General features: G+C 45.0%; 1 protein-coding gene across 1 annotated transcript in view; it reads left to right on the top strand.

The window, feature by feature from the left end:
• Positions 1-14,460, top strand: part of LOC310681293 (uncharacterized protein) — a 125,756-nt gene extending 111,296 nt beyond the window's left edge. The window contains exon 7 of the transcript XR_014513211.1: positions 14,169-14,460. The gene's annotated coding sequence lies outside the window, so the exon portion shown is untranslated. The remainder of the gene's footprint in view (positions 1-14,168) is intronic.
• Positions 14,461-16,401: the final 1,941 nt, after the last annotated feature.

The raw sequence follows: 16,401 nt of genomic DNA, 5'->3' as shown, positions 1-16,401 counted from the left end.
TGGAGCCTCTGAGCCAAGGGGATTCATCAGTCAGGCTGGTTTCTTCTGAACCCAAAATAGGCTTTATTAATAGTCCAGGCAGGGATTTTTTTTATCAGCTGGTGGCTGCCCTGAGCCAGGAGCAGAGTCAAGTTACTGCATCCGTCCGGGAATCTTGACTATTCCAAGAGTAGGAGTGAGCTGCTGACTCAGGAGGTTTTCTGGTATTTCATGGGAGGCCCACAGACCCTCCAGAGTAAAGCAAACTATGGAATTGACTCCCTTTCTTTCTGGCTCCATGCCTGACACTCAAAGTGGAGTGAGGCCATTTGAGCTGGTCTGATTCCTCGTCACCAAGCCACTTCCACATGCGCAGGCAAAGGAAAAACTCTTTGAGAAACACAACAGGGCAGACTTCCTTTTAAGGACTTCTCTGATCTATATCTTCCCTTAGTCTGTGACATGTCTCCTCATGGTTCCATTATTCAAGGAGCAGTTTTCAAACTGTGCAGAGCCAGCCCAAAACCATCTTCCTGCCTGAGATGGAAGACAAAATGGTGCCTTTCCCTCACCTGAGATCGGCCAAATTTTTATTGCAGCAATTTCCCTATCACTTGTTAGACCTGATGAATTTCAGCCTACTGCATCTGTAACAAGGCAGACTTCTCCCTCACGAGGGACATAAAAGGTAAAGGTAAAGGGACCCCTGACCATTAGGTCCAGTCATGACTGACTCTGGGGTTGCGGAGCTCATCTCGCTTTATTGGCCAAGGGAGCCGGCGTACAGTTTCCGGGTCATGTGGCCAGCATGACTAAGCAGCTTCTGGCGAACCAGAACAGCGCACAGAAATGCTGTTTAGCTTCCTGCCGCAGTGGTACCTATTTATCTACTTGCACTTTGACGTGCTTTCGAACTGCTAGGTTGGCAGGAGCTGGGACCAAGCAATGGGAGCTCACCCCGTCGCGGGGATTCGAACCGCCGACCTTCTGATCGGCAAGTCCTAGGCTCTGTGGTTTAACCCACAGCGCCACCTGTGTCCCTGAGAAGGCTGCAATTTCCATTCTGACCTGTCTTTATCACTGATTGTAAAGGTTTTTTTAAGTGGAAAATACTTTTTAAAATAAACAACCCTGCTCTAAACTTAAGCATGGCACGCCATTCTTTAAAAGCGCATTAGACAAAATCATGGAGGAGAGGGCCATTGATGGCTACTAGCCATGTTGGCTATGCTCTGCCTCCATGCTGGGAGACAGCAATGTGCTGGAAACCACAGGAGGGGAGAGGGCTCTTGAGCTTGAATTCTTTAATGGTTTCCCACAGAGATCTGGTTGGCCACCATGATAACAGGATGCTGGACTCGATGGACCACTGGCCTGATCCAGCAGGCTCTTCTTATGTTCTCCTGTGAGGATTTTCTTTCCAGCTCTCCTGTTGAGCTGCCTGGCTCTGGAGAGTGAGATTTCTGCCATGGATGTGCTCCTCCAGAAGAGAAGTAATGCAAAACACAAGTTCCTCAAACATGGGATTTAGTGGAGAATGCAAATATTTTCTATGCTGTCCATGTTTAGCAGGAGACATTTTCAGAAAGAAAATTCATAATATTTCCAGGAAATGACTTTTAAATAGAGCTGAGCTAAACCTAGCCAACAAATGCTCACATTCATTTTTTGCCGTTGCTAGGAAGGGAACAATGGTTTTGAGATTTGTTCAGAGCTAGATTGGAAATGTTGCTCTGCATTTGGGATGATGTCGCTGACATTGTCATGTAATATACATATGCAATTATTCTGCAGTATGCTCTCAGCATGGCTGATGCAGTTTGCCGCCCCAATTCATGAGATTTATGACCTAGTGTACTGATCCTTTGATGTGCTGATCCACCTACTCGATCATGTAATCTGACACCACACATTTCCCACATGTGATGATGCTCCATTTACCAAAATGATCAGGGGGCCCTGCCATCTTTTACCACAACGTTTGTGATCATTTAATTTAGAACGGAAGGAGAGAAAACGGGAAGGGGAGACATGAACAAGATCTATAAAAGGATACATTCATTCCAGAGGTGCCAGAGAGGAAAGCAGGAAGAGAGTGCAATGGAGAGGGGCCAGTGATGAAGATGATTAAATTTATGACCCACCTTTCAGGTGTCAATCTCAGCCTTGAAAAGCACATAGAGCTGAAGTGTGAAAGAGTAAAACTCTTCCTCTTTCAGCTTTATGTGTTTCTCAGTATGTTTCCGAGCACAATTCAAAGTGTTGGTGTTGACCTTTAAAGCCCTAAACGGCCTCGGCCCAGTATCCTTGACCTGAAAGGGCGTCTCAACCCCCATCATTCTGCCTGGACACTGAGGTCCAGCTCCGAGGGCCTTCTGTCAGTTCCCTCATTGCGAGAAGTGAGGCTACAGGGAACCAGGCAGAGGGCCTTCTCGGTAGTGGCGCCTGCCCTGTGGAACGCCCTCCCACCAGATGTCAAAGAGATAAACAACTACATGGCATTCAGAAGACATCTGAAGGCAGCCCTGTTCAGGGAAGTTTTTAATGTGTGACATTTTAGTGTATTTTTGGTCTTTGTTGGAAGCCGCCCAGAGTGGCTGGGGAAACCCAGCAAGATAGGCGGGGTACAAATAATAAATTTATTATTATTATTATTATTATTATTATTATTATTATTATTATTATGAAGGGAATTTTTGCCACGCTATAGCATAGTTGGCAGTGCAGAAGGGGCAGAAAGCCTTTCTGGGCACCATGGGAAGTCCCATAGGGCCTGATTGTACCCACAGTCACCATCTTGGCAACCACAGCACTTGAAGGATCAGCACAGTGTCCGACCCTCTAAGTGTCCCTATTTTCCAAGGACGTCCCTGATTTAGAAAAGCTGCCCTGGTTGTTGGAAACTGGGATCTGATTTGATCCCAGAATGTCTCACTTTTCCTTAGGATGTCCCTATTTTCATTGGAGAAATGTTGGAGGGGACGTCTCTAGTTTCATCAGAGAAATGTTGGAGGCTATGTGGCTGCATTCATAGAATATAGTAGACACCAGTATTTTGCCACCTTCAAGGTGTCAATGAAGTGGATCAGAAACACGGCCTTCGTTTAAGCGATCTAGAAAGTTAAAGTGTAGAGGGAAAGGGAATCACAACAAATGATATTTGTTGAAGGATGTCTTGCCGTGCTTGTTACTATGTTCTTATCTCAGCACCGGAGCTACACATTCAAAATAGTGTCTTGCCTCTGATAACAGAGGAAATATATGGCCATCATGACTGGCAGCTATTAATAGCCTAATCCCCTAATCCCCTTTTAAAATTGTCCACGTTGGTGGCCCTCACTATGATACTAAGTAGATGGGCACAGTTTGACTTGGTCTAAGGTTCTCGCCATACCAGTGTCTTTTTGTGGTTGTATTCTGCAACATGCCCTTGAAGCAATAACAGTGCATTGGTAGTGATCTTATATTGGGCCATCCACATGTCATTCTGCCCAACATTTTTGCTGTCTTATGGGGCACTCTTGCACCATGGTGCAACGAAAGCACAACACTAGCCCCCTGCCAGAAACTTTGTGGTGGCAGGATTCCAGTAGGAAGTTATGGGACATGGACCAATTGGAAACAAAGCAGCATGTTTGCCTCAAATCCTTTGTATCAGGAGCACAGATCATAATAAATACACCAAAAAAAAAAAAAAGATGTCTGCAGGAGCCTCTAGAGAGGCTCAGAAAACAGGAAGTATCCCTCCTTCCTGTTTTTGTAAGACCCTCATGATCTCTTCCAGCTCTACAGTTCTATGATGCTCATGAGGTGCCTGGTTTTGAATGACTTTCCTCCCCATTGCTAGATATCTGGAGAAGCCCCAAAGCCACTCCCTAAATATATTCCCCTTCTTTTAAGCACAAGACCCTCTAAGCTATATGCATGATAAAACTGTCAATAAAACAGCTAAAATCCACAAAACCTTTTCTTTTAGAGATACATAAAATAATCCTCAATGGGATTTAGATAAATTCATGGTTTGGTTGGAAAACTGCATTGCAAAATTCGGGTAAGTGTGAATTTTGAACAAGCATAGAATCATAGAATTGTATAGAGTTGGAAGGGACCACGAGGGTCATCTAGTCCAACCCCCTGCAATGCAGGAATCTTTTGCCCAATGTGGGGCTTGAACCCACAATCCTGAGATTAAGAGACTCATGTTCTACCAGCTGACACATCCCTCTTCTGTTGCCAAACACAATGCCCCCCCCACATTAGGTGACATTGCTTGCAAAAACGTGTACATTTGTCAAAACTGCATTCAAAAATGTGTTTATTAGGAGATATTCACACTAAATCCACACTAAAATGTGGGTAAATTTCCATGCGTTTTAAAAACAAATGGCTGTGTTTTGGTGCTCATATTGTTTCAGAAGGTGTGGGTTTGAGAGAATCCCCTTTAACCGTGAACTGAATCAATTTCTTCCCTGTTCCTCCTCGGAGCCTGTGATAAGCAGCAGGCCTTCGGGGGAAGATGGGAAAAGTTCCCTACAGCCTAAAGCAGGGAATGAAAAGCCAGGCTGGAAGGGGCACAAGTATGCTCCTCTCAATGGAAAAAGGACACAGTAGGTTCAAGGATCTGAGCCATGGCTCCGTTTCAACCTGTCTCCAGCCCTCCCAGAGAGAGGTTTGCTTCTCTCCAGCACAGTGAAAACAATGCATCTTAAGCTTTAGGGACGTGGCTCCCCATGATGCCCTTGGGGATTGTGGGCAGGTGAGAGTGGGTGGGTATCCCTGCTTGGTACCAGACAGTGATACATTAAGGTCAAAGACAGCTTTGCAGATTGCTGGCAGGATGGTGATGGGGAGAGTCATGCTCCTTCTTTGGCTCACAAGCTGTTTGTCTGCCAGGACTTCCAGAGGCTTAAGAAAACTTTCCAAGAGCAGAGTTCGTCTGAGGCATGGGTATGCAGGGCTGGGAGAGAGAGGGATACACAGACAGACAGACACACTCCGAAATTTGGCCATTCAACTCTACTCCTGGCTTAAGGCTGCCAATGATATGTGTGAGAACAGAGCGCTCTCTGGTGGCTGCAAAGAGACACGTGGACCCAAACAAACATTGGCTACGGGATTGCAGAGTGTTGAATGGACATCCCATAGAAGGCATGGCCCTTCTAAGGCTATTGATTTTTTACCAATGCAGAGTTTACATTGTAAGTTTGGGTGCAACTCAGCTTGCAGAAAGCCATTCGCATGGGGTTAAAAGAGACAGAATAAAGGACTTCCAGATTCGTATACTATGCCTGTACCTTGCACCTCTATGGTGACCTCTCTATCCTGTGAACTTTAGACTGATACACCTTAGGTTGCATCCTGTGAATAGTGAGCTATCCAGGTGCTCAAGAATTGAAGGGGTGTTGGAAGGTTGGGTGCAACTCAATTTGCTTTTGTGTAATCTGTGTTGCATCCAAATTTTCAACAGATTATGACTTCAATATTAAGCCCGCTCCCCCTCTCCCAGTGCTCACCTCCTGCCTCCCATATTGCTTCACATACAGCCAGATGAAAAGTTCTGGTGAGTTGGAAACTTTACTCACTATTCTGTGACGTTTTGGACACACTAAAAATGCTGAAAGTTGTCCAGATAAAAGTGGCACTCTAAACCTTTGCTATGTGTTTTAACCTGCCTCTTCCTCCACTTGGCTTATTTGGCATGCAGCGGATCAGAAAATAGCACACTGGCAGATGACATTATAGTCCTTCATCTGTTCTGAAAAAAGTGGTGGCGCTTTGTTCCTGCCTGTCCTGGCTTCTGCCCAACACACGCAGACAGAGGCTCTTACTTGTAAGTAAGGAAGAGATCCTTATTCAGGAAAGTGAAGGTACAGGCTCGGCAGCAGATACAGTGCCGAGGAGTCATGGATCAAGAGTTCAGGGGCAGGGCAGGCAGCTTAGAGCTGGACAAAAGTTATGAGGCTGTCCCAACAAGTTTCACCACCCCTTCGACCAGCTTTGAAAGATGAGATGTGGCCTTAAGGGAATGTCTAGATTGAAAGTGCATGCTCCATCTGCAAAGGCATTCCATTGTTCAGACTCCTGTTCAGGCTCCCTGATCAAAGCCCTCCTCAGCCTCCAATGAGGTTCTCTGTTCCACAGGAAGGTCATGGGGGGAGCCAGTATCCCTGCTTCCCCTTCCAAAGTGATAGAAGTCAGGTTGGAAAGCAGAGAGCCTCGCTCCTCCAACCCAGGTTCCCACCACTTCCATTTCTTCCTCCTCTCGCATTGGAGCCTGCCATCACAAGCTCAATCACATCAGGGCTCACAACACAGCCTTCCTCTGCTCCACTCCACCCCTGCTCCCCAGAGCTCTACAGGAAACTGTTCAGGATTAGGCTGGGGCAGGGGAAGGTGGAGACAGTAGAGCTGGGTGTCAGCGGCAGCTCCTTCAGGTCCTTTCAATTCTTTTGCAAGCACTCATAAAGGGCCCAAGCTTCTGTGAGTGCTTAAGTCCATTTTCCATTTTACACAGAAAGTTATTGCCCCAATGGAAACCACAGCCCAATAGTATGTCAGTCTCTTGGTAGCCGGAGGTTCTGGTTTCTGAGAGAGGGACAGCATTGCAGGGCAAATGGAATGACACTTGGCATGAAAATCTGCCAACAGGGAGGTCTCCTACCACCAGGAATAAGTGCACAGCAGCTGTTTTCTAGGTCATGCTCCCCACAACTCAAAGAACAAATATGTAATGAAAAACTACCAGCAGAGATTTTTCCAAGGCACTAGTTCCAGGTACATGACTTTCAGAAAGCTTTTCCTTGTTCAGGATATTCCTTGACTTACAAAATCACAGAGAAGCTTTAGGACTGTAGCCAGAAGAGGAATGAGTCATCTGTAATAGAAGAACTCGTCTGATTTATACACTATCAGAGATATCCGTTATGGCTTTGACCTTTCCTGCTGTCTTGCGAAGAACATTAGCATCAATCGCATGGCCCAGATAATCTGCAGTGCTGGAAGCGGTCACATTTGTCCTTGCAAACTTTCCTTCTTTGGGCTCTCTGAGGCAGGGGTGGAGAAACTCTGGGCGGTGGGCCGAGTCAGGCCTCCCCATTCCTGCCTTGGACTCCTCTGAGCAAAGTGCAGGCTGTAAATCAAAGAAATGAGGAAATATTTGGCTTGCTAGGACATCTGAGCAAAGCCACACAACTTGCCCTACACCTGACGTCTGAATAGGGTGGGCACAGGTAAGTAAAGTTGTGATTGAACCAGGAAGGCATTTGCAGGATGCTTTGAAGTCCTGTCGGTCGGCGGACTTGCAAGCACCAGCAATCAGCTGATTATCTGAAGAGAGTCTTGCCAAGCCTAAGGCTCAACTATTAGCTAGATCGACTGGAGGAAGTAGCTCTGGTTGTTCACCTATAATTCACCTAAACAAAATATGTGGCTTGTGTACTTGGCTCCTGGCTAATAAGGTATCTCCTACATAGGTATTTGCAAAATTTGGGGTGGGTGGATTAAAAGCTGCAATAATTCCATGGAATACAAAAAGAGGGGCACATTTCATCTCCAGCAATTAGCAGAGACCACTGAAATGTGCTTTTATGCAATCAAAACAATGCATTGTGATACTAAAAACAAGCTGCTTTATTGATAGCTATCCTGTTTTTTTTTTATGTTCTTAGAAGATTCTTTCTGCAACATGATACCCAGGCCTCTTCCATATTTCTGTTATCTGAAGCTCTGCCCAATGTAGCTGGCCTAATTTGAGATGCAATGCTCTCACTTCAGTAGGGACAGTTTCCATATGATGCACACATTCGTGGAATTCCTTGCCATATTTCACAGGAACAAGAAGTCCAAGAACTGCTGTGACCAAACAGGCTTGTGATGACCCCTCCAGCCTTGTACATGTGATGGTATGGGAAAGGATGGGGCAATAAACTAGGCAATCAACTAGGCAATGAATGGAAGGTGGATAAACTGACTTTTGCTTTCCGCATGCACACCCAATTGCAAACACATGTGCCAGCAGGCGAGCACAAAACAGGAATCACGATTCCTACAAGCCAGGAATTGCCTTAAGCATGGGAAACGTTTACTTCTTGTTCTTTCCGTGTAAATTTCCAATCTCGTCTTGGAATTTGCCTACCTTCTGGTCTTAAATAGCAAACTGCATTGTCCTTCTCTATGGATTTTCACATCACAATTGGATGGAAGATACGGCACTTGATAGAACAAGCCAGGAAAGCTCTCTGGCTTCTGGGTGGGTGGGATGCGGGGCAACAAAGATGTAAAGGAAGGCTACCGTAAGTAAAACTTGTGGCTGCTGTTATAAAAACAGGAAGGTGTTGACCTGTTTGTGAGCAGCCAGATATATGGAAGAAGAGAATGGACGCAGGATTGTTCTTGGCTCTGGGCTCCTCCAGATGCCTTCATAACTGTGTATTCCTGATGCTTTCATGAGGGGGAATGTTCAAATAGATTCTGAATTGTATCATTCTACTGTTGGAAGTCTGATGTATATTTCTCAATGGAGTAGGCCAGATATCAGTTATTCTGTTGGAATATTGAGTAGGCTTGTAAGTAATCCTACCGAAGTGGCTTTAAAAGGGTTAACACATATTTTTGGATATCTACAAGGGACATGTGATTATTGTCTCAAGTTGTCCTCCTCAGGACCAGAAGAACTAAAGTGTTTTGTAGACAGCAATTGGGTAAATTTACCCGACAGAAAGTCAGGTGAATCTGGAGCTAAGTTGATCATATTTTGTGGGGCCAGGCTAAGACATTTTAATGCACCCAAGTATTTCAATATTGTTCTCTATCTTTCACTCATTCCATGGATGGTTTTGAGCTGCTTGGTGTTTTAAAGGAATCCCTAGAGATCAATTTATGGTGGGAAATGTGTACTTGCAGGAATTTTTGAGTGTGTTCAATTTTATTTATTGTTGTATATTTTTAATATTTATTTCTTTACTATGTAAGTTGTGTTTAGGCCTTTGGGTATAATATGACACATAAATAAAGTTATAACGACAACAACCAGCAAGGAAATTTAAGGATGGTGGAATAATGTGCTAAGGCCTACAAATAAAAACAGCTGGAAGCTTGTTTCCATGGATTCACTCAGCAGGCAATTGTTGGTAACATCATGGGTGAGTTTCTCCTTAGAAAGGTAAGGTGACATGGAGAGACTAGACTTTCTTTAATTTTGGAACTTCGCTGACACCTAGTGGCCAAGTGGTTGCATAAGCAAAGTCAAGGTTGCTCATCTATAGCACATATCAGTTGGGTTGAGAGGTTTTTCTTTTGCCCTGTCGCTTTACAAACATCAACCAGGTTAACTGTGGAATGACGTTTGTTCCAATTCAGCAGTAAACCACGGGTTTTCCTGGGGAACATGGCGGGACAAAAGAAAAACCTCTTGGGCCTGTGCCTGGAAATCATGGCACAAACAGAATAAACTGCAGGGATGTATGAATGAGTCCTAGTCTGTTCATTTCTACCACCAGTGTTTTTTCCCCTAAAAATGTTTATGGGTACTCTCATTTCAACTCAGAAAATCACCATTTTATAGTTCAAATTGGGAAAAATAAATACAGTAAATGGACAAAAGCAGAAAGATTCACAAAATGTTTAGGGGTATGCATACCCCTGCATACCCCCAGAAAAAGAAAGCACTGTTTACCACATCTGTTGCGTTTAGGGAGCTTCCTTTACTTCTCATACAGTCCACTTCAAAGCCCACATCAGTGGGACATGAGGGCATTAGCTTTCTCCCACTGTCATTCCTAGTTACTGATTTTCAGAGGCCTGCTGCCTCTGATTCTGGCACACAGCCACCATGACCAGTAGCCATTGATAGCCCTGCCCTCCTTGAGTACATCTCATCCCCTTCGAAAGCCATCTAAGTTAGGGTCAGGGGCATCACTGAACCTTGAGGCGGTCAGTTTCATGCTCTGTGTGAAGATGTGCTTGCTTTATCTGCCCTAATCTCCCACTCTTCAGCTTCAATGGATGACCCCACGTTGAAGTATTATGAGAGGGAGGAAAACTTTCTACCCACACCCTCCTTTCTCTCTAAACTAAATAGCTCCAATTGTTGCAAGCTTTCCTCATTGCTGTTTGTTTGGAAGAAATAAACCACAAGTGCTAGTTTGCCCATCGTGGCAAGTCAAGGCTCATACTTTGTTGTTCCTGCCTCTATTATTATTATAATTATTAATTATTATAATCATTATAATTATTATAATTTATAACCTGCCCATCTGGCTGGGTTTCCCCAGCCACTCTGGGCAGCTTCCAGCAGAATATAAAAACATAGTCAAACGTCAAACATTAAAAACTTCCTGATACAGGGCTGCCTTCAGATGTCTACTAAAAATTGTGTGGTTCTTCATCTCCTTGACATCTGATGGTACGGCATTCCACAGGGAGGGCGCTACCGAAAAAGAAGGCCCTCTGTCCTGTAGCTTCACTTCTCGTAGTGAGGGAACTGCCAGAAGACCCTCAGAAGTAGACCTCAGTGTCCAGGCTGAATGATGGGGGTAGAGATACTTCAGGTATACAGGGCTGAGGCCGTTTAGGGCTTTAAAAGTCAGTACCAACTCTTTGAATTGTGTTCAGAAACATACTGGGAATCAGTGAAGATTCTTTAGGACCAGTGTTATATGGTCCCAGCAGCCACTCCCAGTCACCAGTCTAGCTGATGCATTCTAGATTAGTTGTAGTTTCCAAGTCACCTTCAAAGTTAGTCCCACGTAGAGCGCATTGCAGTAGCCCAAGCGGGAGATAACCAGAGCATGCACCACTCTGGCAAGACAGTCTGCGGGCAGGTAAGGTCTCAGCCTGCGTACCAGATGGAGCTGGCAGACAGGAAGGGCAAAACAAAATGGGAATCATTTGGCAGTGCACTCTGTATTGCTGCTACTTCATGTATGGTGAATGAAGCTGATATGGAAACTTTATCAGTTTTACAAATTCTCTTTATTTTGAGGGCAAACCTTCATGGGAAAACAAAGCTCGTTTCAACATGACAGCTGCAGAATTTTTGGTTTCACTGCTTTGCTACAGGAAGTCTCTCCTTTTCAGTGGAATAGCACAGATGGGTCCCTGACACAAAGTACAACTTAAGTTATTTTATTAATTTGGTTGTGCGGCTCTGATAGCCGTTTCCAGTACATGAGCTTATGTCTTGCGCTTGTTTTACAGAGAAATTTTATAGCCTCACTAAAGCAAGATCTCGCAACAAACTGAGGAATGAAGTTCTGTGGCATCAATATTTCATGATAAAGGACTAATCCACTCCAACTTTTAACATTTCCACGGACTTGCTTGGGATTTACTTCCAAGAAATTGTATGCAAGATTGCAGTGTGAAGAACTGAATCCTGACAATCAAGAGATCCAATCATCCTGTTGTCAGAATCTTCTCTCATCTTCCCATTTGGGCCCATTGCTGATAATTCTTGACTGCTCGCAGCTGGCATTTTTTCTACTGCTACAAACTTTTAAATTCTGGATGCCACTAGTAAGGCAACTGTCATAAAATATTCCCAATTATTTTCCATTGCTTCCTGAGACATGCCATATAAGCTCAAGAAGCTGCCATATACTGAGTTAAGGCACCGTCCATTTAGCCCCATAGCTGTCAACTTTTCCCTTTTCTTGCGAGGAATCCTATTCGGAATAAGGGAATTTCTCTTTTAAAATGGGAAATGTTGACAGCTATGTTTAGCGCCATACATTCTACATTCACTAGCAGTCGATTGTCAAGGTCTCCAGTAGAGATCTTTCCCAGTCCTGCTCTCTGATAACCGTATTACGCCTGGGCCCATCTGCACACAACACCTGTGCTCCATCACTGAGCTATAGTCTCCACTCTCCAGCTAAAGGACCCATTTTTTTCAAGCAACCTATCAGGTAGCTCTCCATTAAAAGGCATCCCCATTTCACAATACGACATAACCTTAAACTGGGGACACACCTGGGTAGGGATGGGCAAATCTGTCAATTTTTATTTCTCTCAGTTTCTAATATTTCCAATCTTAAGTTCGGTTATCCACATTTTCACATGAGTTTATGACTTTTTCTGAAGTTCTCATGAAAATTCAGTAACATTTTAGTGCAGATTCCTCCTAATATCTGCACTTTTGTATGCGATTCTGCCTAGCCCAATGCATTTTTATGTATATTATTTTCACCAATATGTGCATTTTAATGCACATTTTACCCAAGTATATGCATTTTTGCATACGTTATTTGGCTGGAGAACTGCATTGCAAAGTTAGAAGTTAGGATTTTGAAGGATGGCTGGGTTTCAATTTGCGTATTGTTTCAGAAACTGCAAATTAGGTAGGTTTGCCTTTACACACAAGCTGAATCAAAACTCTCTCCCATTCCTAGACCAGGACATTACTGACAAGCTTAGCTACATCCTATACATGATGTATAGAGAAACTTCTTTATCATTTATAAATAGATATTAAAGCAAGGGGTTTTAACTTCCTCCGGCAGTCTTATTTTCTGTACAAAATGGTCCTGACCTGGCACATAGCAATGGTTGCCTCAACCAATCCTCCTTCAGAGATGCATCCAGATACTTCCATGCGCTGGATAATTTTCATAACACTGATGTGGATACGCATCCAGCTCTGCTTCTTCAGCAGCCATGTCTGTGGAAGGCTGTTTCCAAGCACAGATCTCTCTTGCCGAACTCACCAAAATATCTGATCCCAATGAATTCTCCTTGCCTTCTAGTGAACCTGAGTGATAAGTTTGTGTCTCATTACTCCTCATGTGTTCACAGTGATTTCATCCCATCTTGCTGTGAGACCTGAAAATTTTGGAAGCTGGTTAACTTTCTTAATCATGGAGAGGAAACTTTTCTTTAGTATGTTTAGCGTTGTCGTATTATGATTCCAATGTACAGTGGTACCTTGGGTTAAGTACTTAATTCGTTCCAGAGGTCTGTACTTAACCTGAAACTGTTCTTAACCTGAAGCACCACTTTAGCTAATGGGGCCTCCTGCTGCCGCTGCGCCACCGGAGCCCGATTTCTGTTCTTATTCTGAAGCAAAGTTCTTAACCCGAAGCACTATTTCTGGGTTAGCGGAGTGTGTAACCTGAAGCATATGTAACCTGAAGCGTATGTAACCCGAGGTACCACTGTATTCTGAGGTAGTAAAATATCCACCCCAAAAGCCATGCGCGCTTAAGGAAGTTTTTACACTGCACTGTGTTGTAGGGTGTGGGAATCAAACCAGGCTGATTTGCCCTGTGCTAAATCTCCTTTGGAGATTTCCTGTTCAATGACTGAGGGGACTAGAGTAACTCCCTAAAGACTTAATTATCTGTTCTTCTTTGCAATTTTCAATCTGAGTCTTTGTTGCGTCTTGGCAACAGTGTTATGCTCTTGGGCCCATTGGTAGTGCTGTCTGTGGGGAACACGTTTGTTCCCCAGAGGCATGACTCGGTAGGACTTAGCCATGTCGCTCGGTTGGATACTGGAATCCACTTCTAGTTCTGAGGTGGCCATGTTGTAATGGGAACGAACGGGGGCTTCCGAGCAACTTAGGTTGGGCTCAGAGTAGAATTTCACTTCCAGGTTGGAGGCTGGCATGCCCCTTGAGGCAGAATGTGGTTCGCTCTGGGAGAGCGGGTTGCTGGAAGAGGGCGCTTGGCCAGCAGAATGTTGGCTGCTGGTGGACACTCCTGCCGCCGTCGCCGCTGGGTAATACCATGAGCTCAGAGGGGTGGCTGAGGAACGGGTGGGCGGAGGACTATCAGGCTCCGCCTGCGCCACTGACTTCTGGCTGGGAGAGATCACCATCGAGCTGTGCGGTGTGGCCACTTCCACGGCACTCCTGAATGTCTGCAGCACACGCTCATTCTTGTGCTTCTCCTTCTTCTTCTGCGACTCCTCCAGCCTGAGCTGACGCCGCTGGTCACGCACCATCTGATTCCGCGTGTCCACCAGGCCTCTGTGAAGCAACAGGGAGGATAGGTAGGAGAGGATTAAAAAAAAAGCAGGAATGAGGGAGCTGAAGACATTTTGGGATCAAAATCAACTTCAACTTCAACAAAGCTACAGTTCCCAGGAAACTGCAGTTCTCAGGATACTTTGGGGAAGATCATGTGCTTTCAATGTATGGTGTGCAGCCTAAGTCTCTACTAATGTCATTTCCTTCATTTGCCATTTTCTAGTGTCATTTGAATTATGGTGCTGGAGGAGACTCTTGAGAGTCCCATGGACTGCAAGAAGATCAGACCTATCCATTCTTAAGGAAATCAGCCCTGAGTGCTCACTGGAAGGACAGATCCTGAAGCTGAGGCTCCAATACTTTGGCCACCTCATGAGAAGAGAAGACTCCCTGGAAAAGACCCTGATGTTGGGAAAGATGGAGGGCACAAGGAGAAGGGGACGACAGAGGACGAAATGGTTGGACAGTGTTCTCAAAGCTACTAACATAAGTCTGACCAAATTGCAGGAGGCAGTGGAAGACAGGGGTGCCTGGCATGCTCTGGTCCATGGGGTCACGAAGAGTCGGACACAACTAAACAACAACAACCGGTACAATGATTTCCATACACTGCAGGGATGCACAGAAGGTTGTACTGGCAGATAAACATCTGGGTGATATGCAGTGCATCGGCAAAAATTTCTGACTCCTCCCATTTGTTTATCAATGGCAACAACAAAGCAACACACACACACCAATTACACTGCTGAAAGGAAAAAAGCTGTAAAGCAGGGAAGAGGAATTTTTTTGATCTGAGGGCCAGCCTGAGTTGGGTACACACCGCAATCACAGCTCAAGGATCTATTCCACCCAGGCAAAAGTACCGGAGGATGTGGGTCAGGGCCCCAGTGAGGGGTGTTGCAAGGGCCAGAGAGGGACGTCTGGAGAGCTGCCTGAAGTTCCCCATTTCTGATACAGAGGGTGGAATAACCGGAGGTGTTTTGTGTGTGCGGAAGGAATGTACAATCAGTTCAGTTTTGGTACTTGGACCAAATTCCTGGGCTCAGAATTATTTTATTCTAATTGTCTGTCTTTCATTGTGGCTCCAGTTGGTGGACCTCAACCTTCCAGTGAAAAATAAAGCAGATTCTGCAAGTCTTCCCGTTTCTGTTAGACAGAGGAGCCTTGTGTGAGTGAGCTGCAAGGCTGGGTGGATGCAGGGGCAAAGGATGCTTCCAGGTGAGAAGTCCATCCATTGGTGCACTCAGCAATGCAGCAGAACCACCACCTTGAAGGCCCTGCCTTAGTACGCAGCACATAGTATTGCTTTGTCCTGTTGCATGGGTTTCTTTTCTTGTATCGCTTCCTTGAGGGTGCTTTGATCATCACTGTGCTTCAAGTGCTTCTTTTCTGCAGTTACCAAACCTGTCTAGTATTTCTACTAGGATACTATTTTGCAGTTGGAGGGTTAGTCTAGATGAGCTCACTCCCAGTCCTGTCTATAATTGCAAAACTAAAGTCTGCTCAGGAGAGTGATGGTAGAACCAGCAGGACTGCTGGAGATCATCCTGATGGCACTGGCAAAGTAGTCAACCATGCAACTGTTGCGAAGAAGATTTCTATCAATAGATGGGGCCTTCTGGAAGCAGAGAGTCATCTGGTAATCAGGTGTTCACATCCAACCTCCCTGGGGAAAGTGGTATCATTGGGGTGTAAGACTGCAATAGACTGGCAGTCCTGGATATGAGTGTGAAACAGACACATCATTTCTCCAGGGGACATGTTTATTCAGCATTCTTCTTGATTTGCTTATGTAGCAGCTGGATGATGTGCACTCCTTACTGAACATTTGTTATGATTTGTTTATGGGGTGGTTACATAACAAGGAACATTCATTCTGATTTGCTTGTGGTGTGTCTATGCACCCTCCCTAGAAATGGGAGGGCCTGGAGGGAAACCGGAAAAATTGGGGGGGGGGGACAGGTATTTCTCCCCCATTTTCCCCCAAAGCTGTTTTTTTCCAGAAAAAAATGAAAAAAAACCACAGAGTTTGATATAGTTTGAATATTCCACCCCCCCCCCATTTTCCTGGGGAAAAACCAGCTTTGGAAAAACCTGGACTTTTCCCAATTTTCCCGGGTTTTCCCCATCTCTAGCCCTCCCATCAATCATTTGTCCATCTGACACTTTTCAATGCATTTCCCTGTCTCTTTCCAAACTGCGAAAAGTCTGTGGATTTGTTGCCCTCAGGCAACAGGGTGTTTTGATGCACTTTAACTGTGCAAACCTAAAATACTAGTATGTACTTAAATCTGGAGGGCACAGAGACCTGACTTTCTGTCCTACCTGGTGGACACCCCTGCTGCTGCTGCTGCTGCTGCTGCTGCTGCTGCTGCTGCTGCTGCGTAAGAACTCTAACCTGGTTGCCTAAGCTTGCATTCCCCTCTTCCCTCCCCATTTATTTTTCTTTAAGTGTG

Source organism: Podarcis tiliguerta (assembly GCF_965153285.1).
Source record: "Podarcis tiliguerta genome assembly, chromosome: 1".
NCBI lineage: Eukaryota > Metazoa > Chordata > Lepidosauria > Squamata > Lacertidae > Podarcis > Podarcis tiliguerta.
The sequence above is the reverse complement of the archived record's forward strand: the minus strand, read 5'-3'. Positions and strand labels throughout refer to the sequence as shown.